This window comes from Colias eurytheme, chromosome 7 (assembly GCF_061535395.1).
Source record: "Colias eurytheme isolate Ceu_HAF_F1 chromosome 7, ilColEury1 Martin Lab GWU primary, whole genome shotgun sequence".
Lineage (NCBI taxonomy): Eukaryota > Metazoa > Arthropoda > Insecta > Lepidoptera > Pieridae > Colias > Colias eurytheme.
This window is the reverse complement of record NC_142986.1, coordinates 5,754,681-5,775,583: the sequence shown is the minus strand read 5'-3', so window position 1 is coordinate 5,775,583 and position 20,903 is coordinate 5,754,681. Positions and strand designations below refer to the sequence as shown.

Genomic DNA, 20,903 nt, shown 5'->3' with positions numbered 1-20,903 from the left:
ACGAAGATTAATATAATAAGAAACAGAAAAAGTGCAGTTAAGTGCAACTGACGATTTATTTTTAAGCATTTGTGATTATCCTTCATATAAATCGATTTTGTATTAACAAAAACAGTTAATAAAAACAAGTATCCTGAAACTTATTAAGGATTAATAATATTAAAATAAATTCAGTAATACAGTTAAAAACAAACAGTACTAAATTTACCTTATCAGATATTTCCATATTCAACCACTTCAAAAAACCAATACCATTAATACATCTCATTTAACGACACAAAATCCGCAATTAAAACTTTGAATCAATACGTAACTCAATGGATTCAAACGTAAAAACTCGCCCTTAAACTGTTAACGTAAGTAAAAAGCGACTGAATGGATAGTAAATTGAAAAAGGTATGTGTGATAAAATACTGCGAATAAAAAGCAACTTATGTTCAACGCGTTCTCACTGTTTAATTACGAGTGCATTATGTAGGTCTTGTGGTACTTACTGGAGTAAGGTGATTCATTAAACGACTAATAAATTCTTTTATAATTACTGCTTTGCTCCGTTTGTAGTTATTCTATAGGCTTTGCGTTAATCGCTCAGATTTTAAATACGAAAATAGTATAGTCTTTGAAAGCAATTGTGAAAAACTAAACTATTTAATGCTTTAAGCTGTAACATTTATTGCAATAGTTTAGTACACGTTTACCATAGTTTAATATCAATAAAAGCCTACTTAAATTATTCTTTTTTGTTTACGTATCTTGTATGTAGGTATATGTGTGTATATCTTGAGATATGATTTTAATCCTGTAAGTCTGTGAACTGAGAACAATAATTTGCTATTACTAACAGGATAAGGGCTGTTAGATTCTTTCATACGCTAGGAAACCCTTTTTATTTATGCGTTATGTGATTTGTGAACATGAGTAGAAAAGTGTAGGTAGAGTTGAGTCCCAATTTACCCAAATGTAGTGAATAGAAAGCGGCTTTACATAACAAAGGTAACATGATACTATACGTTTTATGATTAAAAGGCCCGTAGTTTCCTAACATTTTTTCCTTCCTCAAATGTATGAATATTACGCAAAATACGTCTCGTTTTAACGGTATATTTATCATTGCTATGAACTATCATTGATATCCGATTCTATGAATAGCAGATAAATTACTATCAGTTTGTAATTAATATGCAGACTCCTTAACTAACCAAAGAACTTAATTGATTTCCAATTAAAGAGCCATAATGAATCGTAAAGAGAGAAAGAAAAAGTGTACTTTGGCGGCATGTAAGAAAACCGGTATAGTCTGTAATGGCTTCGACTTGCGATCATCACTCGCCCAATAAGAAACCAGTAAACATGCCGGTAATAAGCTTCGATCGATACTGCCCTTTAGTATTCAAGAGCGATCATTGTAGCTCTCACAGCGAAAACTGTATCGTTTTTCTCGTAATATATTTGTTTCTTTTGCTATGTAAAACCGAGTATTAATCTACGACTAAACATGTGTTTATTGAGTTATTCTATTATCATATTTCTTTATATCTTATATTATGTAATATAATGGTACCTAATAACTAATAACTAATAGCAGACTAGCTGTTCGAGACTTCGTTTGTGTGGGAGACGAATGACGACAAAATCACATAATTTGCTAAAAAGTTATCGATGCCAGCTTTGGTCATAGCGAGATATTTTAAAAAAAGGCTATAATAACAAACAAACTTTCATTAAATATAAATAAAAAAAAATGAAAAGGTAAAGTATTTAGATATTGTTTAATATCGTAAACATTCATGAACGTTTTATGATTGTAGTAGAAAAAGGATTGTCGTAAATCAATTAGCCTATAGATTTGTAATTAAAGGATTAACATTTAGATTTATAATAATTTTAATAGAGGCTAACGTTGCTATATAACGTTGCTAGTTGCTACGTGGTACAATTTTTATTTATATTCGTGAGTGCTATAATGACGAATATAATTAAGTTACAAAGTGTCAGAAAAATAAATCAAACACGTCGCCAGAGGCACTCTAAATTTTATGTAGCAGTTATAATATCATTGCCAGACTCCCGAAATTTTATTTCAAGATGTAAAGAAATATATTTTTCTTTATCAGACTGATTGATTTGCGAACGTACTCGTATTTAGGAAATAAAGTCTCGCAGGTTTGAAAAAAATTTAGGGCAGAGTGCTTTACGACAGTCGTTAAATTACGTCGGCAGCCCGTTAGTCCGTTTTGCAAGCATAAAAGTTTTTTCTACCAGCACTTTTTGAAGATTTTTCACCGCTCTACGCGGAAATAATGATGTCGGAGTATTATTGTACTTGAAGTTCCTTTGTTTTAATAACTTGTGTGGACATTTTGCTACTTTATTTATTATCATGAGGAAGGCGTTGTTTTTTTGTTGAAGATGATCTTGGTAATTGGGTAGGATTGGAATTATTTTTGATTGTAACATTCGAGCTCGTGAGCTCATGAAGCGAAAGCGACGGAACAATATTTGGGTAAGGAAATGACTCGACATAATAGATATTAAAGGATGAATCAGGCATAAGTACATATTATCTGTTATTATTGCTTACAAACTTGAAAGTTGTTTTAAAGGTGCAGTTTTTAAAACAATTCCTATACTTACCCTTAAAATCAAGGGATATAAAATTTAATACTAGAATAACTAATAATAATTATTTATTAACAGATAATAAAACAGTACACTATTGTTCTAAAGTCTAAACTTTTAACTATAAACTGTATAATATTATATTATCTGTGACTAAACGTAACAAAGTTCCCAGTAAAGCATTTATGTACTCCATGTATTCAAAGCATACATTTAAATAAGTGAATAAGGAATAGAATCAGGCCAAGACACATTTTAATATCGTGAGTAGTTTGTTCGCACGATTAGATACAACGCTCTACATTTTACAGCAGTAACTTCCGAGAAAGAGGTTATTTTGAGGGGCCATTCTATTATTATATCCACTATTCAAGAACAAAACATTAAAGCATATAATATTTGCATATATAGTTTATAAAACGAAAGTATTAATTATTATTTTGAAGTAATTCAAATTGTAAAATAGTTTTAAAAACAATCCGTACTTGCCTAAAGCTCTTTTAATTTTAAGGAGCATATAGAAGCTGGGATATATTGAAAAAAAAAGGTAATTTAATATTTTTGAAGGTTAGAGTCTAAAGTTGAACTGATTTTATAAAATATAAACCTGCATTATCTCGAAGTATTAAAGGTCACATGTACAATAAAGTTTTCAGCATGAACTATTGACCTTTTAAATGCGTAGAAGCTGGCTCATATATTTTTTAATAGTGTTTTAATGTAATTACTAGTTATTCTAAAACCTTGGTATAAAACAAATAAAAGCTATCTTATAAAATCGCCTACGACTTTATATATTATGAATAAAATATTGCATTTAATATTATATAATATATCACTTATAATTTACATATATTATGTTTAATAATTCTGACGGTACTTACTGGTTATTTATGCATGTATATGTTTTATCAATGATAATTTATTTAACATGTAATGTTATGAATATGTCATTTAATATTGATATTTCTCAGATCTCATAAATTTAATGAAAATAAAATAAAAATTGCTGATTAAGTTTATACATACCAAAAATATTGCAGTGAGGAAGTTCTATCCTATCCTATTTAAGCAAAAGATACGGAAGACGTTGCCTAGCATTAAAGGGATTTTGCCAATTATTGCTTCCTATAATATCCTGATTTTGTCAAACTTTGTGTGTTCGATAAAGAGTATATAAATAAATAAAGGAGCTAGTAAAAATAAATTATGAATGTTTACTATACGAATGAAAATAATAAAAATGACTAGAACTCGACTTCTAATCCCTGCACCACACTGTTGTAGATCTCTAACGGCTAAATCATTATCGTTGAAATTCAAATATGTTTGTAGTCATAAGTGTAATTATAAATATGAATGTGCATTGGAATGTTTATAAACTTAAAGCGGTTTCGGAATGTTCATTCTATTAAACCGTAATGAAAATAATTTTATAGGGTTCTATAAAAGGGCTTCTTTATTTCAAAACAATTTACAATTAAATAATTACACCTATAGGCTCTCTAAATAATGTACAGTTGTTGAATTACAGTGCCTATAATCGTTGTTTACGAGACAAGACCCTATCAAATTAAAATACAATGTTTAAGAAATTAATTTTACGATATATTTGAACCAAGTAATATCTTAGATGTTGTATAGTTATTTTATTTTTGTTTACATGACGATAAGATTGTATGTATATTTGAAATAAAACATCATTATATAACTAACTTTCGCCCGCAGACGAACCTGCGGGCAAATCAGGTATTTCTTTTGCTTATGAGTTATTCTACATCGCTATCAAATATCATCAAAATCCGTACTGAGTTTTTTTGTGCGTGAAATTTGAAAATGAAAAAACATCCATACACTAACACTTACAAAATATATCCATACCATTCCTACAAACTTTCGCATTTATAAGCTGGATTTGAAATCTGTTTGCTTAGGCAATCTCTGTTATAACGTGCTATTTGAAAAGTTTTATTATAGATTATTAATATTGTAATGTCCTAGAAGTTTGATTAATATCTATGAATTAATAGATTCGAATAAATTCTGCTAAATCGTGTCTAATATGTATACAAATTTGTCACCTGCTTTACTGATTGTAAAAGATATTTGACATAATTTTTGATAATAACTCTTTTTTATTTTACGCAAATAAATTGATATATTTTATGGTCACCACTAAACCTGAGGAAAGTCATATAATGCTCTGCGATTATTGTAATAATTCTAATCGCACTGTATAACATCATGAAAGAATAATGCACCGAAAACAAACATAATACCTGAACAATTAATATCCTTTCATACATAATTACCTGTAAACCAAAGAACTGAATTATCTAATTGTATGACAACTACGACAGACCGTATCCAAAGGTCACCTCAACCTGTCTGACCGTGGTAGTGTAGTCACCTGTCACTGTAGGTCTTCATATGTAATGTTGACCATTGATTGTTCAATGTTTTAAAGGACTTGTGAAGATTTAAATTCGTGTTCGTAAATGTTATAATGTGTCGTGTTAGAAACTCTTTCATCGCTGCCTTTGTTATAAATTATAAGTAATGAATGGAAATAAAACCACATTCGACAACTTTTTATGTTATTTTATTTTCATATCTAGTAAGAACAAAAAATACATATAAAACAATTTTTTTGTCTCTTTATAATATGTGAATTAATTAAACCAAAAAATATATAAATATACGTAGATACGGTAAAAAGTAATAATTTGTAGAGCACTGAAATTATGACTTACCTACTAGATACCATATCGTCCTGCTTAAATTTATTACGCTTTATTTTAATTATAATTTATAATGTAACAATAAATCTTACTACAGCATTTCGTATTCCGTTTTATTATGTACTTTATGTTACTAAGATTTACTTTCCTAAGAATACTTCTAAAAACTTCAGTAGAGTCTGGTTTTTGTTTGTACATAAATTAATTATTATTATGCTGCCTAATTTGCAAATGCATTTGAGTGTTGTTCCAGCTTGTACGTGTTTAACTTTAATGTAACTCAACTGAGTGTGGATTAACATATGAACGCGATGCGAGCCGCAGTTTGTTTTAGCGAAAACTTTGTTAATTACATTACTTACGCTTTCAAAGTCAAACATTGTTGAATTCTCACTATTGTTTTGTTTTTCATAAAGAGTGTTTTTCTCGTTAGGAATGTACAATAGGGAAAATATTGGGAAAATCGTATTCACGTCGTAAACAACCTGAATTTTTCATTTCCAGGTTCTTTTATATCGTCAATCTTACTAAAACTTTTGTTTTGACACCTAAACATTTTATTAAAGTGTAATTGAATGAAAACGTGTTGAGAATAAGTATTTGGATGTCGTAATTTCCGACAATAAAAGGAACGAGGGGCAATATATTATGAATGAATGAGTAAACAGGAAAATAGATGTTTGTCGGTCTATCTTATTCATGCCCCAATTTTATTGTCGGCTAAGTAGAGAGTCAGTGTAAATACGGTTTGTCAACGCAACAAGTCGTAGGGGGTGGCCAACTCTTATGAGTTTATGACCTTAGCGCCTTTATGACCTTTGCTTCCAAATGTAACGCGCAATAAGCACTGCGTAAGAAAAAAATTGTAATTCCTTATTATAATACTGTTTATAGTTATTAAACGTAAGCGCATTTAGAGTAAGCGAAGTTATTGTAGCGTAGAAGGCAATAGTTCATAGCATACTAACGCTATTCATCTACTTACTACGTCTCAAGCTTGCATACAAATAAACAAACAGTAGTACCGTTTGTTGGAGACGAGTGGCAGATGTCGAAGCCACGTTGTTGGGCATAGGGTTGACGTTCGGCCGCCTGCGACTGCAAGTCGGCAAGCATCGTAATTGTTTTGATTTCGCGTACCGTTTCCGCTAGTGGCGCGCCTCACTGCGCAATGGAGACTGCCGCGCAATACGCGAGAAAGGGATGGCGTTAGTACGACGCATGCGCCAACAAAACGCGGGAAGGACGTTCTAGAAGCGTTGTCGGTTGTACGCTAGTGGCGGCCGCTGCAGCGCGCCGTGGTGTGATATAGCGTTACGTGATTGGCTAGCTGACTTTACATTTAAAAGACTGCCTTCTTTTTGTACTTTTATGATAAATCCAATAAATAGCAAACGTAGCAATGTTTTTACTGTGTACTACATAGGATCAATAATTATCAATTCTAGAGTTATGTAAATTATCCTTTAAAAAAAACAAAGAAACTATTACAAGCTTAATGTGGTTGTTATACTTGTTATATTATTTCTTCCTTATTTAGACTACCTTTGTAAATAATATAATCTCCTCGGGGTCGTCGTCCTAGAGTCATTTAATAAATGAATTTCAATAAATGTCTCTACATATTATATTAGGTACAGAAAATATGAGCTGCCTATAGTTGAAGGCATACACATTACATAAACGCAACAGATTAGTCCTTATTTAAGTAAAGGAAGTACCAGATTTTTGCTAAATTAATTAATACAGCTACATAACAAAACTATGTAGAGCTTCCTTCAACTACTCTTTGTTCTTTTTATCTGATCAAATAAAACGCTTATATTTATTCATAATTATGAATGAACTATGAAACAAGCTTTATTTCAATAATGTTAATAAAATAATATTAATTAAAGTTACCGATTTCCGAAACTAAATACGTCAAGCTGTATTTCGTAAAGCCAATATTTATCAAACGATCCAACACTAATTCGTGTATACGGGCGATTTCTCCCACAAAATATCTCGATAATTGATTGTAATTGAAGGAGATGCCTTCCGAAAAATAAACGAAATATTAGTCATGATTCATTTATACGCATTATTTAATGCCATGGAATGTTTTGATGCGATTTCAGGAGCATGACGAGATTATATGATTTTTAAACATTGTTTGTTTCTTGTTGTTTCTATGATATTAGTGTATATTGAGAGTAAGAATGCTGAAGTTATTTAAGATTAAGCTAGTGTTAATATTTTGTGATTAAGCTATGAATTGATTAATAAATAATATTTAACCCAAATTGGACCCATCGTTAAAGAATAAATATAAAATATCACAAGAAAATACAAGCAACATTTAAACAAATACGGTAAATTACCGTATTTCTAAAAGAAACGAAGACTTTTAATGTAAATTTACTCATTAAAAATATCGACAATGACTTTATTTTACTGTTTTCAGGGAAAACCGTGTTAAATCACTAGGGGATCACTGAATTAAAAGACTCACACACTTGTAAAAAACCAAACTATATTTCATATTACCAGAAAAATACTTATGAAATATTAAAAGTATTTCTATAGCGCGAGTTAATATGCGAGTGAATACTACAAGCGGCATCTGTTGGCCGAACATTGTAACTTCAACCTATGATTGAGTAAACAACTAAACATTCCGCCCACCGAGGACTTGTCCTCCTTATCAACATGAATACATTAATACTTCTATGTGAACAAATTATACAAAGAAAAATGAAGTTACGGTCTTAACACTACAATACATTCTCTGTGAACAGATCTATTACTCGATACAATACAAAAGTATAAATAATAAAAGTAAAAAATAAAAACGAAAATAACTTCTCAACATTACTTAATGTAAAACAAAAAAAAACTTATTAGACGTGCTCAGATCTGCCGCCCACCGTGAAATAACTTAGATACAAAAAAATAATCATTTAGGCAATACACAAACTTTGCTTAAAGCGCGTTTAAATAGACCGTTCTTACATTTCACAGTAACTACACGAGTGATTTTATCTGGGCCCGGGTGTTTGTCGACGATTTTACCTAATGCCCATTTACAAGGCGGCAGCTGTTCATCTCTTAAAACAACAATATCGCCAATATTTGGTTCAGGCGTTTTAGTGGTCCATTTTTGACGATGGGCCATCGTTACTAAATATTCTTTGGACCATCTTGTCCAAAATTCATTAACCATTTTCTGTACTGTTTTCCATCTCTCTAGATGAGATATGTTTTGGACAAGATGATTTTCATCTGGAATGTTAATGAGGGGTTCTCCGACTAGAAAATGGCCTGGTGTCAGGGGTAGGGGATCGTCTGGATTGTCATTAAGTAAAGTAATAGGACGCGAGTTTAAGCAAGCTTCGATTTGGTGAAGTACAGTAGTAAGTTCCTCGTAGGTTAACGTACTATCACCTATGACCTTACGCAAATGTGTTTTAACGCATCGTACCCCTGCCTCCCACAATCCACCAAAATTTGGCGAATATGGAGGGATGTAATGCCACGTCGTAGATTCGTAAGACAACAAATCCACTAATTCATTGGGATTTTCTTTACGTGCCTCCCGTAACATGCTTTGCAAGAGTTTGTCTGCTCCTACAAAATTGATAGCATTGTCGCTATATAAATCCTGGCAGTGACCTCGCCTTGATGTAAATCTTCGGAATGCAGCTATAAATCCTTTTGCCGTCAAATCAGAAACTGCTTCCAAATGAATAGCTCGGGTCACCATGCACACGAAAATACAAATGTACCCTTTATAGGCTTTGGAACCACGACCTGGAGAGAAACGCATTAATATAGGGCCAGCGTAATCAACTCCGGCAGATCGAAACGGTTTGCTCGGATTTAATCGAACATCTGGGAGTTCACCCATTATTTGCGTTTTCTGAGCTTTAGAATGACGTAAACATGTGATACAACTTCTATAGAATTTTTTGACACGGTCTCGTGCTCGTAGAATCCAATATTTTGCTCTTATAACATTGAGCATGAGTTGAGGGCCTCCATGGAGAGTACGACTGTGAGTATCCGAAATTATTAGTGTAGCCAAATGACTTCTTCCGGGTATAATAATAGGATGTTGTTTAATTCTTCCACCAACTCGCACAATACCTTTTCCGTCCAAAAAAGGTGTGAGTTTGTGAAGAATGCTCTTCTTTGTAACGTAGCCTTTTGATGACAGATGTTTTATATCTTCAGCAAATTCATGGTGTTGAACTTGTTTGATACACATAAATAAAGCCTCGTTCAATTCATTAGATGTTAAGTACTTCGGTAATTTAGATTTTTCTCTATTAAAAATTCTACGACACCATGCCATGACTCTCAACATTTTAAACAACGACGAAAATCTAATCCACTCAAAATCTTCTTCCTTCTGATGTTGAACATAAAATGATTTAGTATTTCTTTCTTCTTCTGTATCTGGTATAATCGGTTGATCGATATCAATTGTAGAATTACACAACCAGTCAGGACCCTTCCACCAAAGTGAGTAATCCTTTAATTCTGTAGATTTAAGACCACGAGAGGCGCAGTCCGCTGGATTCGATTCCGAAGGTACATGTCCCCACTGATTATAATCTAAAATGGTAAGTATTGTCGATACTCTATTGCTCACAAATGTAGCCCAACGAGATGAATGACCTTTCAACCATGCAAGGACTACAGTTGAATCCGTCCAAGCGTAAGTATTTTCTTTAATTATACCCATGACTTGAGCGACCTCAGACACGAGTTTAGCTGCAAGTGTCGCACCGCAGAGCTCTAATCGTGGAATGGATATTTCTTTGTCGATAGGTGCAACTTTAGTCTTCGCTGTGATTAAGGTAACATGCACAGATTTGTCAAGTTTATTAACAACTCGTAGATAAATTGCTGCTGCGTATGCAGCTTTAGAAGCATCCGAAAATGCGTGTAGCTCCATATCGCAATCTTTGCTTGTATTAAGCCAGCGTGGAATTACGATATTCTTTAGATCATTCAACTCTCTCCTGAAATTAATCCATTCTATCAATAGGTCTTCTGTCAAATTTGCATCCCAGTCTAATCCTGCTTTCCATACCTTCTGTATAAATATCTTTGCTTTAACTACTACCGGTGCTATCCAACCTATCGGATCATATAATCGAGCTATATCAGATAATATTTGGCGCTTCGTTACAGGATGTTGACCATCTGGTAAATTAATTGTATATTCGAAATTATCAGTCTCTCTATTCCAAGATAATCCGAGAACTTTAAATTGATTATCTGATTTGATGCGTACGGAATCATCACTCATTTTATCTTTACCAATTTTACTTAGAAAGTTGGTGTCATTGCTACTCCACTTTTGCATTTGAAAACCACCAGACTTCATTAGACTATTCATTTCATCGTATATGTGTAAAGCTTCATCTAGATTTTCGCATCCGGTCATTAAGTCATCGATATAAAAATCACGCTGAGTAATATCCGATGCAGTAGGGAACCTGAGCTGCTCTTGTTTTGCTAATGTCTGTAATGTCTTAACTGCTAAATAAGGAGCACAAGCTGTTCCAAAAGTTAAGGTCAATAATTTATAATGCTTAATTGGTTGATTTGAGTCATTTCTCCACACGATCCTTTGATAGTTGGTGTCTTCGTCTTTCACCAATATTTGTCGATACATCTTAACCAAATCACCTATGATACATACACGATGAGTTCTCCACCTCATAAGCAGATGTCTCAAATCTTGCTGTAGTTTAGGACCTATGTGCAGATCGTCGTTTAAAGATACATCATTGACACCTTTCGATGACGCATTAAATACGACTCTCACCTTAGTAGTGTCCTTTTCCTTCCTTACTACAGCGTGATGAGGTAAATAAACTGCCTTGGGGTTATCGATATCTGTCTCTTTAATTTCTATCATATGATTTAGTTCCAAATATTCACCTAAAACTTTTCGGTAATCTTCGTATAATTCTAAATTTTGTTTAAGTCTTCTTTCTAACGCTTTCAATTTTCTTACTGCTATGTCTTTTGAATTTCCATACATGCATTGAGGATCGTCACTAGTGAATGGTAGCTTAACTACAAATCTTCCGTCTGAATTTCTCGTAGTTGTTGCGTCATATAACTCTTCACACTTTATTTCACTTGGCGATAATTTTCTTTCTATCCTGTCTGGTTCTGCTTCCATTTCAAAAAACTTCTTTAAAAGCTCGTCGCTTCTTTCTTGAACATGCATAGTTATACTTCTATTTGTTAATCTTTCTGAACTTTGTGGAAGCTTACCCGATAAAATCCATCCTAATGTAGTTTCTTGCGCTACTAGACCCTGTGAATTTTTAAGCACACCATTAAGTAAAATTTCACTGTAAATATCAGCTCCTAAAAGAACGTCTATTTTACCTGGAATATTATAACTTGGGTCAGCTAATGTAAGATTATGTACATCTGGCCAACTGGGCGTATGCAATCTATGAGATGGAATATGAGTAGTCAACGAACTTAAAACGTGAGCATTTACTTGGATTGTGGTAGACGGGTTGTGATACGATTCAATGAATAATGACACCATGTATTTACTCCTAGATAAACCCTCACCAAGACCTGACACCAAACCATTTATGGGAATGCGTGGAAGTCCAAGTAATTGTACAGTTTTCTCAGAAATGAACGATGCTTGTGAGCCTTGATCAAGCAACGCTCTCACTATATGTTTAACACCATTTCTAGAATACGCTTTGATTATAGCTGTGGCGAGAACCACATCATGATGACTATCTCTAGTGGTATGGGCTGACACATGAATGTCAGTTGACAATGGAACGGGGTTCACTTTCGAAAAATGGGCTGAAATCTTAGTCTCAGTTGATGAGTTTGATGGGGATGATTTGTCCTGGTTCTGTGAGTGCTGATTATGCGTAAGAATCTCTTGCGCATTATCCCTTTCGCGATGAAGCAGCGAATGATGTCGCCTTCCACATTTTTTACAACAGGTTGAATGGCGGCATTTCTTAACAGTGTGAGTAGATGAGAGGCAATTGAAACATAATCTTTTGTTTTCTACTGTGCTTTGACGGGCATTCACTGGCTGCTGAAGAAAGCTTTTACAGCTGTATATAAAATGTGACCCTTCACACAATGCACAAATGTTGTCAACAGATTCCTTATGTTGAATGGAACTATGAAAAGATTTATGTTTAACAACGGGAGTAGTCTGCTGAGACTTTGGTGTATGCTTTACAGCTTCAAACTTTTCCAAAGTTCTAAACCTTGTCTCCAAGAAGGATAAAAGTTGTGACCAAGTAGCCAATTCCTCTGGATTCAATTGACTGTCATGATTCTCCCATAATCTGTGAGTTTCCGCATCCAACCGAGTAACAACAAAATAGACGATAAATGTATCCCAATTATCAGTTTTAATTTTCATGTTGTACAGTGACGTTAAACAAGATGATGTAGTATCAATTAAACTCTTCAATCCAGTTGAAATCTCATGCGTTATCTTCTTTTGTGAAAAAAGCCTTTTCATAACAGTATTAACATTGTATTTCTTATTGTCATAACGTTTCACCAATTGTTTCCAGGCTTCCAAATAATTTTGATCCGTTGTAGCATAATTATTCAAATAAGTTGCAGCTTCTCCGGTTAAACTGGATTTCAAATAATGAAATTTTTCAACATTGCTCAAAGATGCATTATTCTGAACAATAGAAATGTGCATGTCATGAAACGCTTGCCAATCTTCATACTTTCCACTGAATGTTTGTAGCTGTATGGTGGGAAGTTTCACTTCTTCTTTAGTTACACTAGGAATATTATTATTGCTTTTAGGTACAATTGCACAGGCATCCTTCAAGACACATTTAAACGTTGTGTAGAATTCCTCAAATTCTTCATATAAATCATCCGAGAAATACTTAGTCTTAGGCTTTTCCGCTGCAGATATTGAAGCAATAATCTTCCGATGACCAGCTTTAAATTCTCTCCATAAGTCTTCCAAATTCTCTAAACGAGTCTCAATATATGATGGTTTAATTCTTTCCTTTGGTGACTTCCGGAAGTTCAGTTCCGCCTTCTTCAATTTCTCAAAAAGGTCATATTGAATTGACATATGTGCTTCCATAATTGTCCAAAATGCAATCTTCTATGTGACAAGCAAAGTATAAGAAATCTTCTAAGTTCAAAATATACTCGCAAAAAAAATTCTAAGTCCTTGACATAAACTCGATGAAAAATTCTAAGTCCCAAGCACAGACATCGAAATTTTTCTAAGTGTCCATGAAATTATTGCAAAATTTTCTAAGTGTCGGATCACTGCAAAATTTACTAAGTCCAGAAAATATTCTAAGTGTTTGAAGAAATGTTCGTAAATTTTCTAAGTCTTTTATCACTGCAAATTATTCTAAGTCCACACTCCACAATTTACCAGTCCAAATTCCAATTCCCGGGTTTCGGCACCAATGTTAAATCACTAGGGGATCACTGAATTAAAAGACTCACACACTTGTAAAAAACCAAACTATATTTCATATTACCAGAAAAATACTTATGAAATATTAAAAGTATTTCTATAGCGCGAGTTAATATGCGAGTGAATACTACAAGCGGCATCTGTTGGCCGAACATTGTAACTTCAACCTATGATTGAGTAAACAACTAAACAACCGACAAACTCTGAACTCTATTATGGGGATTCATAACAATTTAAAACATTTTTCTTAAAAACACACGCAAAAGTTTCTACAAAGTTACAAAATGGTCCATTATAAAATTTTCCTGTGATGCTTTAAAAAACATTGCCATAAGTTAACTTTATGGTTAATTTTACATAAATAAAAAGCAAAGAATTTCTCTAGATAAATGTAATTTAACATCGCTTGATTGAATTTATATTTTTTGAAGATACTATTTCTATAAAAAGATCAATTTCAGCGGGTTGTATAGTGGGTAAAGTTAATATACTACAACTAATTACTAAACTAGCAGTTAATAAAATATAGACAGTTGCCCCAAGCAATTAATGGAAGAAAATAATTTATTAAAACAACATCAACACTACCTGTGCATGTGCTCTTTAAAATTATGATAAGCTTCTTATTAGCCTAATGATTTTATAATCGACTTACAAGAAAGGCAATTTGTCAAAGTCAAGCGGTCAAAACAAAAGTTTATTTTAGTCCATGCACAAAAATGCCTAACGTAATGAAAAAGTTTTGCAAGGAAACAAAGGCAAGGTAAAATAAATATAATATTAGTGCATACACTTATAATTGAGTGGAGGACTGACTTTCAAATTGTTATTTGACTAGTTCAGGAAAGCTCTCAATTGAGAAATGATGATTATAGCATTAGTTATAGTTACCCATACATCATTTAAAATATATTTAAAGCAACTTGATATATATCGATAGACGATAGGAAAATATGTACTTAGTTGAATATTAAGAATACACTTTAGTTCTTTTTGACAAAAATCTTACTTCGAAGCTTCTTTTGCTAGTTACAAAATATTTTATATATTAGGTAATTATGTATTTTTAGAAAATTTCATAGCGTTAATTTTGAGATACAGAATGTGTAAGTAGCTATTAAGCCGCAAACAACCCATAACAGAGCATTGCAAACTGGAGCACTCCGCCTTATCTTTCATTAACAGTAAAACAGAAAAAACCTCACACGAGGACATTTCAGAGGTGAATTAGCCTGATACGATCGGCTCATTACATGGCTGTTTCCTCCACCCTCAAGATGTCGGCACTTAGTCGTTTGCATGACCGAGATCACAGATATTACCCCAATATAAGTGTAGTGGATCTTTTACGACCCATTCAAGGACCTCTACAGAGATAATTTGCTGGCGTCATAATCGCTTAACTCGTATTTATGGCTCTATAGACAACCTAGCCTGCGATCACGTGCCGATGTGTTTCGTCTTGTGGCTTGTAGTGTATTCCAATCTACGATAATACGAAACTAAGAAGGTATTAGAAATTGTTATGGCATAAGCTGTATCAAATAATTATGGTATCTTGATTAAAGACATATTTGTTGTGATATCTTAGGGAAATACTTTTCGATCAAATTATTTATTTCACTAGCAATAGAAGCAAAGACGAAAAATATGGTATAATTATTTGTAAAGTATTATATTATCCGTGGTAATATAATGTCTTTAGCTCGTTATTTATTATCGTAAGAAAAGCGGATAAAAACATAAAATCCATTTTATGTTACCCGTCATTTTTAATGCGTTTTCATATAGAAAGTGGAGAAAGCGAAAATTTTGTTTTGCATATTGTAATGTACTTTGCTACTAAAACATTATAGTACCCAAAGATAAAATCTAGTGTGTTACATAGTTAGTCATATTACGTAACAAACTTGAATCTGAACAAAAGAAATCGGATTTGATTTGAAAGTGAACACACCCATTTCTATTGTTTCGCTGCATTTGATTTACAATTAATTATCTGTAACTCACCTCACTTACACGGGTTATCTGTTTGGTGAAAGCTTCACGATTGTATCAAATTGTGTGGGATTAGACTATGGTAAACTGTGAGTTATTAAGCTCTTCCAGATAGTGTCTATGAACACAGAACATACTATTTAAAATTTGTGTTTTCTGTGTAATTTTATGAACCGCCCTTGGCGGAATGTTCGAATTAATCGTACTATAAATTAAATATCTTCTGAATAACGAAATACAATTTTATTATAATTAGAGGGCGTAAGAAAAATATAAATAAGAACAGCTCTAAAAACTCACAGTTAGCCTAATCTAAATTAGTAGTAAAGAGGTACTTACGCAACGCACGAAACTGTCAAAGATCTTACCTGAAACAAAAAAGGATATCATTGTTTGACGCAACTAACGAACTGTGAGGGGAATATTTTCAATAAAATAAATTGTGGTCGAATAAAAAACAGTCGGTTTCCAGTCGGATTGAGCAATGGACCCGGAGGAAATATTTGGTTTTATTCCTGAATATAACGGCTCGCGATCGGCATGTGAATAATTGAAAATTGCCTCCGTTTTTTCTATATCGTGTTTGTTTTGGTGGAAACATTTTAATCTTACATGACGATTGTATGCAAATATATTTGAACAACTTTTTGAATTGTTGCTTTAGTGGGATGTTTGTCCTAAAAGTTTATACGGTCCAACTGTATAGCGGTTTTCATACAGGCCAGGCTGTCGTTACTTTCTTTGTGATACGCTGAATAATAAATTATTTGTATGGACTAAGTACTAAGTAGTACTTATAATTACCAGCATTCTTTAGATATTGCAACAGAATAGATGAAGTAATATTTTGCTCGTCAATTTAACATTTTAAATAATAAGTACTATTAATATTGTAAAGGTCGGTTATAAGAGTAATACAGACGCATGATATTATTTCCTATAAAAATGATACAGAAGTCAGCACAGATTTTATATGTTCTGTGGAAGTCAGACTGTAATAAGTTCGAATCCCTTGAATTGTAGGTATCTAAACTACATTATAAATGACTGAGTTTATTTGGAAAAAGCCGCTATCGGTCCCCAAGTATTACGGTTTACAGGTGTCCTGAATTTTATTATATTGAGGTCGCTCCCGAAATAGAAGGAGCCTTGGAATTAGAGCTCAAGGAATAAGTCATGCTCTAGATGTGACGAATAAAGGGAGTACTTTACGTTTACCTGGAGCTTATAAAAATAAACCGTAAGTCTGCAAATAATGGAACGTTTTCTGTTTTTAAATGAAGATGTTTTTGTTACTCGTTTATTGTGCCGTTTAGGATTTAAACAAAAAATACGAAAATTGTGTGATTAACATTGTTGTAAATATGTGAAAAACTGAGTTGAAGTATACTTAAAAATATTAATTAATGATTTTGTCATTACCATTCTTTCTATATTATGAAATAAACTATATTTTTTAATGTAACTATATAGGCAATTAAGTTTTGGTCATCTTCGAAAATACGAACACACAAATTTGTTGAACACTAAGGTCAAACACCACAATAGGTACACTTTAAAATCTCTACTAGTATAATTACTAACATCTAAATGTAGTTATCTAAAGCGAAATATTAAACAAGGCTTAATCACGATCAAACCGTGAACCACTGCAAACCAGCAAAACGGCTGACAAATAACCACACCGTTAAATCTAATTCCTTGGCCCAAGACAGTTTTAGGTTAAAGGTTGTATGCCCCTAAAAGTCCATAAAGCGGAAAATACTGCTTCTGTATCGATTCTAAGCGACGCGATCGCTTTTTTGTGAAGCGTAAGAAAAGCGTGTTTTTACAAAAGCTTCGCTGTTTATGCTTAGTTTAACATTTTAAAGAAATAAATAAAGTGTATTTTAATGTTATACTATGACAGTCTTAAATTTTGGTTATGAATGCAAATGTGCCTCAATAATTAAGTAGGATTAAGAAATTTATTGCATAATATAATATTATATGAATTAAATATGCTTTTCAGTGAATTCAAAATACTTAATTATTTTTTAATTAATAAATCGTTTGTACGTAATACAGAATGAAATTATAAAAAATTAAGGTCTACATTTAACGAGATATGAATACTTCATTTGAAAATGTGATATAAAATGGAACAAAATCTAATCTGTAATACATATCATGAGAAATATGAAATTGAAACAGGCAACATTTTCAATACAAATATTTGCTACATCGTAAAGCAGTTTTCTTAGTCTTCGAATATATTATTATGGTGAAGTTACCCGATATTTGCTGTATGATATTTGTAGTCTTGGAACGCAATATTGAAATAATAAATTGAAATATGTTTTAATGCACTGAAACATACAATAGTAATATAATATATTACGTCTAGTCTTTTTGGTTCCGTTAGAAAATGTGAATTTTTATTCATGTTCAACGCAGTTCCGTTATGAATCTTATTACAATACAACCATAGTAATAACATTATAATATTATGTTTCAGAAAGTCGTTTATGATATTGCAAGTATTTTAAGTTTAAGCGTAGAGTTATTAATATAACAGTTTAATATTTTGTTTACTACTTACAACGTTTCATCAAACTTAATGACACCCATTTTCAAAATAACGATGGCAAAACTTTATTAAAGTTCGTAATGAAAATAATCGGTAATTAAACCGTGAGTGTACTAAATAATGATCCTCTTTATATATACTCGTTTGTCTGAATACCCCTGTAATAATGTTATAATTATTTTGACCTATCGACGTAATGGAGCGAATGAATACGATCACGGGTGACAGTCCAATTACAAAATCATTAATATACGCCAGAAATATGAAGTGAAGTGCAGCGGCCGTATTCTCAAACAAATTAATGCATATTATATAAAAACTAGCTGCTCACCCCGGCTCTACCCGGCTAGATAAACTTTTAATTTTATTATTATATTAAAGTAACTAGCTGTTTTCCCCGGCTCTGTCCAGGTATATACTTACCATACTTTAAATTTGAACAGCTTTTATTCTAATCAAGGAAGAAACAAATCTAATTAAGCAATAATCATTAAAATATGTTGAACTGTTCCAAAGTTATAAGCGGTGAAAGATTATTTATGTAAAGATTTGTCGCAATGAAAGCGTAATTACTATAGTAGAGCCATTTTAATAGGCAACATTTGACAGTTCAACAAAATTCAACAACGTAACCTAGTAACGACGACATAGAATAACATGATATTTCGTTTTGTTAGAACTGCACATTTGCTTAACTTTTTTCAATTACGATTACATATTTATAATAATAATGACCGATGCAACTAATTTTAAGATTTGATTTTACTGATAAACCATTCTAAACATAATAAACATTTTCTTATTTAAAGAACTGACGTCGCTACAATTTTGTGTCCTTTTTTCTTTATAAATACCAGAGACGTTACTCTAAAAATCGAAATCTGACATCTAGAATCGAATGCATTGGTTACTTGGGAATAAAAATCATCATAAATTATTGACATGTGTTTCAAGTTCGATTGACAATTGTTTCAAGTCCGTATCGATTAATTCGCTTTAATCGATGTTTTTAAGCAGGTTACCACCCTATGAAGATAAAATTGATAGACGTCAAATGTTGCCTATTAAATTGGCTCAACTATAGTTCCAAAATGCAGCGGTTTTGTATGTCTCGCTTTATGCAAATTTTAGAAAGTAACGGAAGAGATAAACCTTTTATGGAATATAAAGGTAAAGAAAATAACTAAAACAAAACGAAAGAGGACAGTGCAAAGCCATTCCTAATTGTATCACCTAAAAGCTATTTGACTTAAGTTAATAGGATTTTCATCCGAGAGTTTTTCCTAATAAATAATACTTATAGGATTTCTCGGAATACGAATAATGAATGCTATTCAGAGTGAAAGAATTTTGAATTTTCGATGAAATTGAAATTTGTAGCGATTAGCAAGCGTGCCTACCTACTTGTTCTGAATTTGCAAACGATTTTTACTCTGTTACCTAATAGTGTGATGTATCTATAAGTTTTTCACAACAATATTTTGACAAACTAATATGGTAAGTGGTAATTCTGAAACGAATTAGGAAACGGAAGTACAAACTAACTATGAATTTTAGACATAACACAAACACGTTCAAGTGAAAATTCCTAATTAAGAACCTATAGCTCTAGCTACAAAAAATTAATGCTATCTTCCCGGAATACGGCCTTCGAACAAATTGCTGGTTTACAACAGCGGTGCCTACGATTTATTCATAACAGTAAATTGGCCACGTGTATCCGCAGGCTTAATGGATATGGCGTCCATTGAATAACTATACAACGCCATTTATTCCTTTATTTTTTACTGACTTTGCTTGTGACACCATAGCTAACTAAACTTCACATCTCTTGACTGTTTTCCGAAAGCTTGTTTAAAATATAGTGCATATTTTCAAAATTAATTAAAAATAATTTAAAACTGATTATTTTAGGAAAATATCTTAGTGATTAGAATTGTAACGTTTCATAATTTATCATATACACAGACAGACGCAGTCGGGTGTCCTTGTTATATGACTAGTAAAAGAAAATATGTAATTTCGAGTCCACATGTTAAAATCATTTCAGTTTAAAATTTAAACGAAATGCTACGAAGCATACAGTTATTTATGAAACGCTATAAAAATAGGATTTGCTTGGAAACAAAACATCGATTCGATCGTAAATTTGCATCGAGAACACGTTATATTATTATTGTGCGAGATAAGATATTGTCTGTTGTATGAGCAAGCAATGATTCTTGCCGCGTATAAGCAGTCAATTTTGTCGCAGATCTACCAATTTATGATAACAAGTTTCTGTTTTACGATACGCGTTCGGAAATGCCAAATTCGTATGTTGTTAATAATAACATGATGTGTCTTATGTTTTGCTTCGCTTGCAGATGTTTCTTAAAATGAATTACAATAAAATAATAAAAGTTAAAAAAAACTATGTTACAATTATATTACGACATAATTAATTCGTAATTTTGTAAGTTTAAATTTAATATTGCACTATTAAATTTTTGTGTAGTAGCGTAACATTTCG

General features: G+C 32.3%; 1 protein-coding gene across 2 annotated transcripts in view; it reads right to left on the bottom strand.

Moving 5' to 3' along the window:
• The window catches only part of Hers (Histone gene-specific Epigenetic Repressor in late S phase), a 164,532-nt gene that overhangs the window by 87,793 nt on the left and 55,836 nt on the right, over positions 1-20,903 (bottom strand). The gene's annotated exons all lie outside the window — the stretch shown is intronic.